This window comes from Prionailurus viverrinus, chromosome A1 (genome assembly GCF_022837055.1).
Source record: "Prionailurus viverrinus isolate Anna chromosome A1, UM_Priviv_1.0, whole genome shotgun sequence".
NCBI lineage: Eukaryota > Metazoa > Chordata > Mammalia > Carnivora > Felidae > Prionailurus > Prionailurus viverrinus.
This window is the reverse complement of record NC_062561.1, coordinates 90171933-90178874: the sequence shown is the minus strand read 5'-3', so window position 1 is coordinate 90178874 and position 6942 is coordinate 90171933.

Below are 6942 nucleotides of genomic sequence, written 5' to 3'. Positions count from 1 at the left end.
AGTTAATTTAAAATATATCATATACCTAAATGTAAGAGCTAAAGCGACACGATTTCTAGATACAAAAAACAAAAACACAAGAGCAAACCTTTGAAACCTTGTATGTAGGAAAAATCCTCACTCTTCCTTCTGTGTGTTTCTCCATTACTCTCACATGGCTACCACAGTCACATTTCTGACACCTGATGTGTGTGGGATTTCCCAACACCCAGCAATTCTGTGACACAAGCTGTGTTTCCTACCATTTAATTCCACTCTGACACTATCTACCTGGAGATAGAGTCAGATCCCACAGGTTAAGGGCTCAGTCCCACAACACTGCCCCCACTTTAGATGCTAACTGCAAGTAGTAAGTCCCTAGGTTACCCACAACTTCTGTCCAAGTTGGCTATAGATCAGAGGTTCCCATCACCCCCTTCCTCTTTGATTTGATTACTTGCTAGAACAGCTCACAGAACTCAGTGAAACACTTATGTTTACTGGTTTTTTATATAATAAAGGATATAATAAAGGACATGGATGAACTGCCAGATAAGGAGATACATTAGGCAAGATCTGGAAGGGTCCTGAGAGCAGAAGCTTCTGTCCTCACAGAGTTGGATCACATCACCCTCCTGGTATATGGTTGTGTTCACTGACCTCAAAGCTCTCCACACCCTTACTATAGGGATTTTATGGAGTTTTCTTTACCTAGCCATGATAAATTATTAACTACATTTCCAGCTCCTCTCCCCTCTCTGGAGAAATATGAACTTTAAAAGTTCTCCTCATGAAATCTCAGATGAATATGAGGAATATGTTATTGCAAACTGGAACTTGAACAATCCTGAACTTGGCCAAACTATGTTTCCATGTGTTGTGAAAAGTAGAAATTGTAAGTGTTGAACTTGGATATTTGGTTGAGGATATTTCCAAGAAAAATGTTGAAAGCATGGATTGCATTCTCCTGACTGCTTATAGTGAAATGTGAGAGGAGAGAAATCATTGAAAAAGGAATTGTCAAGCAAAAAGGAGCCAGAATGTGAAGATTCGAAAAATTGTTTATCTATATTGCAAAAAATGAGAAGCTGTGCTCATAGAGAACACCATGTGTGGCTGAACAACCTCCATTACAGAGATTGTGGGTGTGGAACATGTGGATTCAATCAACCATCTCAGTAGAAGCACTGTAGCTTGGATTGAGGAGGGCCAGAGGTGGGATGAAATGAAGAAAGCCCATCAAACTTCTGGAATTCCACAGGCAGGAAATGGAATGGCATAGCTCTCTGGATGTGAACATGCATCATCCTTCAGTAACACAGAAAAATGACCCCAAAAGGAGCTCAGAGGTCAGCAGGGCTGCCACTGCCCCCATGGGTTTAGAGGGCAAATGCCCAGGCAGCAAGACTGTCTCCTTCATTCTAGAGGGTTTGGGGCTGCAGCTCAGGGCTGAGGGAGCAGGGCCACTACCTTGGCTGGTCTGGAGGACAGAACATTTAAGCCAAAGAGGATTATTCTCTAGCCTTAAAATCTGGTGGAATTTCCCACAAAAGCATCTTGAGATTAGCTGCATATATTCACGTTGATAAATGAGTTCTGTAGAAGTATTGCAGGCTGAAGAAGCAAAGATGTGAATTCTAGTGCTGATGTTGATATAATAAACTAAATATATGAATAACTTACAAATCTAATGGAATTTGTCCTGCTAGGTTTTGGGCTTGCTTAGGACCTGTTACCCTTCTTCCTTCCAATTTCTTTTTTTTTTGGGAATGAAAATGTCTATCTTATGTCTGTCTTACCGTTGTATTTTGTAAACAGATAACTTGTTTGTTTTCACTGTTTCAATACTAGAGAAGAATTTTGCCTTAAGATGAACCGTACCTCTAATCTCACCCATACCTGATTTAGATGCTATTCAGGTGGTATTTTGGACTTAAAGTTGATGCTGGGATAGGTTAAGACTTTTGTGGTTGTTGCGATAAGGCAAATGTATTTTGCATGGGTGGACATGAATTTTGGAGAACCAAAGGATAGAGTGCTATGGGTTAAATTGTGTCTTTGTACAATTCACACTTTGAGGCCCTGAGTACCTCAGAATGTGAATGTACTTGGAGATAGAGTTTTCGAAGTGGTAATTAAGGTTAAATGAGGTCACTGGGGTGGGTTCTAATCTGACATGACTTGTTCTTATAAGAAGAAGAGGCTAGGACACACACATACACAAAAGAAACAACATGTGAGGGGCACCTGGTGACTCAGTCAGTTAAGTGTCTGACTTTGGCTCAAGGTCATGATCTCATGGTTTGTGAGTTCAAGCCCTGCTTTGGACTTTGTGCTGACAGCTCAGAGTCTGGAGCCTGCTTTGGATTCTGTGTCCTCCCCTCTCTCTGCCCCTCCCTCATTCACATTCTGTCTCTCTCTCTCAAAAATAAATAGACATGAAAAAAATCAAAAATTAAATAAAGAAGAAAAGAAAGAAAGACCATTGTGAGCACACAGGGAAGAGACAGTCATCTACAAGCCAAGGAGAGAGGCCTCAGAAGAAATCCACTCTGCCGACAAGTTGATCTCAGCATTATGAGCAAATAAGTTTCTGTTTAAGCCAAAAAACCAGTAATAAAGTATTAATACATGTTACTACATAGATGGCCCTCAAAAATATTATGCTGAGTGAAAGAAACTCAACACAAAAGAACACATATTGTAAGAGTTTGTTTATATGAAATGTCTAGAAAAAGCAAATTTACAGAGACAGTGGTTGCCTGGGTCTGGGAGTAAGAATGGGGAGTGATTGCAAACAGGCACAAGTTTTCTTTTTGGGTTAACAGAAATGTTATAAACTTAGATTTTGGCGAAAGTTACATACTTTGTAAAGATACTAAAAATTCTTGAAGTGTAATCTTAATATCAGTAAATTTTATGGTGTGTACATTATGTCTCAATAAAGCTGTTTAAAAATTAATGGTTGAAAAGAATTATTCAACATGGTATTTGTTGGATCACAGAAATATTATGTTTTACTTTATTGTGTCTACACAATAAAGATTTCTTTCTTTTAAAACTTTTTTTAAAAATTTATTTCTGAGAGACAGAGAGAGACAGAATGCAAGCAGGGGGGGTGGTGAGTGGGGGGGGGGAGAGAGAGAGAGAGAGAGAGAGAGAGAGAGAGAGAGAATCTGAAGCAGGCTCCAGGCTCTGAGCTGTCCGCACAGAGCCCGAAGTGAGGCTTGAACCCATAAACCATGAAATCCTGACCTGAGCTGAAGTCAGATCTCAACTGACTGAGCCACCCAGGTGCCCCAAGATTTATTTCTTTAACAGAGTAGAGGGCTACCTTTAAACACCTAGGATAATTTCATTCATATTGTAGTATCATGGGTGTTTCCTCTTTTTTTATTTTAAAAAGGGCGTTGAAGCACAAGAGGCTGATGAAACACTGGGAGGTTGAAAAGTCAATATTGTCAACATTTTTTTGCATAAGAATGAAGGTCCAATTCCTGGGTTTTAGAAACCGTTTGTATATCTCATTAATGTACATCCCTTTAGATATAGGTTATATAGAATCATATTTTCTTCTGTTTGCTGAGAGGAGTACAGATTGTCACAACTACTTTGAAAAACTACTTGGTCTAATAAAAGGACTTGGGTCATTCACTAAGTGATAATAATCAAAATGCAGGCAAAAAGATTTAAAAAACAACAACAAAGAAGTGGGGGTAATTATTAGAACATCAAAAATTTTTAAATAGTCTAAGTATTCCAAAGTGTGTCCCATCGAACTAATCGTATTAACTTCAGTCAGAGTGTTTGTAAGGGAGCTGACTTCTGAGTTCCACCTCGCATTGCCAGGTCATGTCTCTTATCCCATAGACTCAGACTTATTAGAAAAGAAAGACACAAAGGCCTACAGGATCTGTTAAGGTGCAGAAAACAAAGATTAGGGTGAAGAAAAGCCTGACCTTGAAAACAGGGATCAAATTTTAGGCCCAGATAATATTGCTCTTAGGTGTCTAAAATGATATCAAGTTGCTACCTCTAAGTTCTGATTTTTTTAATCCAATGTATTCTTTTTTATTGAGATATGATGGACAGACATTTTATTTCAGGTGTATAACATAATGATTGGATATTTGGATATATTGCAAAATAATCACCACAGCAAGTCTAATCAACACCTATCACCATTCATAGTTACGGAATTTTTCTCTTGTGGTAAGAACTTTTAAGACTTAGTTTCTTAATGACTTTGAAATATGCAATGAATATAATTTATTGTCAAATTGGCTTATATACGACACCCAGTGCTCATCCCAACAAGTGCCCTCCTCAATGCCCATCACCCATTTCCCCCTCCCTCCCACCTCCCATCCACTCTCAGTTTGTTATCTGTATTTAATAGTTTCTTGTGGTTTGTCTCCCTCCCTCCCTGTTTGTCTCTATTTTTTTCCCCTTCCCTTCTCCCATGGTCTTCTGTTCAGTTTCTCAAGATCTACATATGAGTGAAAACATACGATATCCGTCTTTCTCTGAGTGATTTATTTCATTCAACATAATACCTTCGGGTTCCATCCACATTGCTGCAAATGGCATGATTTCATTCTCATTGCCAAGTAGTATTCCATTGAATATATAAACCACATCTTTATCCATTCATCAATTGATGGACATTTAGCCTCTTTCTATCATTTGGCTATTGTTGAAAGTGCTGCTATAAACATTGGGGTACAAGTGCCCCTATGCATCGGCACTCCTGTATCCCTTGGGTAAATTCCTAGCAGTGCTAGTGCTGGATCATAGGGTAGCTCTATTTTTAATTTTTTGAGGAACCTCCGCACTGTTTTCCAGAGCGGCTGCACCAGTTTGCATTCCCATCAACAGTGCAAGAGGGTTCCCATTTCTCCACATCCTCACCAGCATCTGTAGTTTCCTGATTTGTTCGTTTTCGCCACTCTGACTGGTGTGAGGTGGTATCTCAGTGTGGTTTTGATTTGTATTTCCCTGATGATGAGTGACGTTAAGCATCTTTTCATGTGTCTGTTGGCCATCTGGATGTCTTCCTTGGAAAAGTGTCTATTCATGTCTTCTGCCCATTTCTTCACTGGATTATTTGTTTTTTTGGGTGTTCAGTTTGGTAAGTTTTTTTTTGGATTTTGGACACTAGCCCTTTATCCAGTATGTCATTTGCAAATATCTTTTCCCATTCCATCAGTTGCCTTTTAGTTTTGTTGATTGTTTCCTTTGTAGTGCAGAAGATTTTTATGTTGATGAGGTCCCAATAGTTCATTTTTTTGCTTTTAATTCCCTTGCGTTTGGAGATGTGCCAAGTAAGAAATTGCTGCTGCTGAGGTCGAAGAGGTTTTTGCCTGCTTTCTCCTCTAGGGTTTTGATGGTTTCCTTCTCAAATTTAGGTCTGTCATCCATTTTGAGTTTATTTTTGTGTATGGTGTAAGAAGGTGGTCTAGTTTCATTCTTCTGCATGTTCTCCCAGCACCATTTGCTAAAAAGACTGTCTTTTTTCCATTGGATGCTCTTTCCTGTTTTGTCAAAAATTAGTTGGCCATACATTTGTGGGTCTAATTCTATGTTCTGTATTCTATTCCATTGGTCTATGTGTCTGTTTTTTGTGCCAATACCATAATGTCTTGATGGTTACAGCTTTGTAGTACAGGCTAAAGTCTGGGATTGTGATACCTCCCACTTTGGTTTTCTTCCTCAATATTACTTTAGCTATTCAGGGTCTTTTGTGGTTCCATACAAATTTTAGGATTGTTTGTTCTAGCTTTGAGAGAATGCTGGTGTAATTTTGATTGTTATTGCACTGTGTAGATGGCCTTGGATAGTACTGACATTTTAACAATATTTATTCTTCCAATCCATGAGCATGGAATGTTTTGCTATTTCTTTGTGTCTTCTTCAATTTCCTTCATAAGCTTTCTATAGTCTTCGGTGTATACATTTTTCACCTCTTTGGTAAGGTTTATTGCTAGGTATTTTACGGTTTTTGGTGCAATTGTAAATGGGATCAATTCCTTGATTTCCTTTTCTGTTGCTTCATTATTGGTGTATAAAAATGCAACTGATTTCTGTACATTGATTTTGTACCCTGCAACTTTGCTGAATTCATATATCGGTTCTAGGAGTCTTTTGGGTTTTCCATGTAGAGTATCATGTCGTCTGTGAAAAGTGAAAGTTTGACTTCTTCTTTGCCTATTTCATGCCTTTTACTTCATTTTGTTGTCTGATTGCTGATGCTAGGACTTCCAACACTATGTTAAACAACAATGGTGAGAGAGGACATCACCAACCAACAATGGTGAGAATGGAGATCATGACCTGAGGTGAGGTCGGATGCTTAACCAACTGAGCCAACCAGGTGCCTCTGATTTTTTTTTTTAACAAAAAATTTAAAAAAAAATTTTTTTTTACATTTATTTATTTTTGAGAAACAGAGTGAGACAAAGCGTGAGCGGGGGAGGAGCAGAGAGAGAAGGAGACACAGAATGTGAAGCAGCCTCCAGGCTCTGAGCAAGCGGTCAGCACAGACCCTGATGTGGGGCTCCAACCCACAAACTGTGAGATCATGACCTGAGCCGAAGTCGGAGGCTCAACCGACTGAGCCACCCAGGTGTCCCATAACAAAAATTTTTTTTAACGTCTATTTATTTTCGAGAGACAGAGCATGAGCGGGGGAGCAGCAGAGAGAGAGGGAGACAGAATCTGAAGCAGGCTCTAGGCTCTGAGCTGTCAGCACAAAGCCAGTGGTGGGGCTTGAACCCAGGAACTGTGAGATCATGACCTGAGCCAGTCAGGTGCCCCTACAAGTTCTGATTTTATAAAATGTGTCTAGAATCCTTACTTCCCAGGAAAAGGGAAGGAGAGACAAGAAGGAGTAGCTGGAAAGTCAGGTTCTAGGGAAAGGGAAGAGGGTAGGTTAGGGACTCCACTCTGGTGTCCCACGCCTAG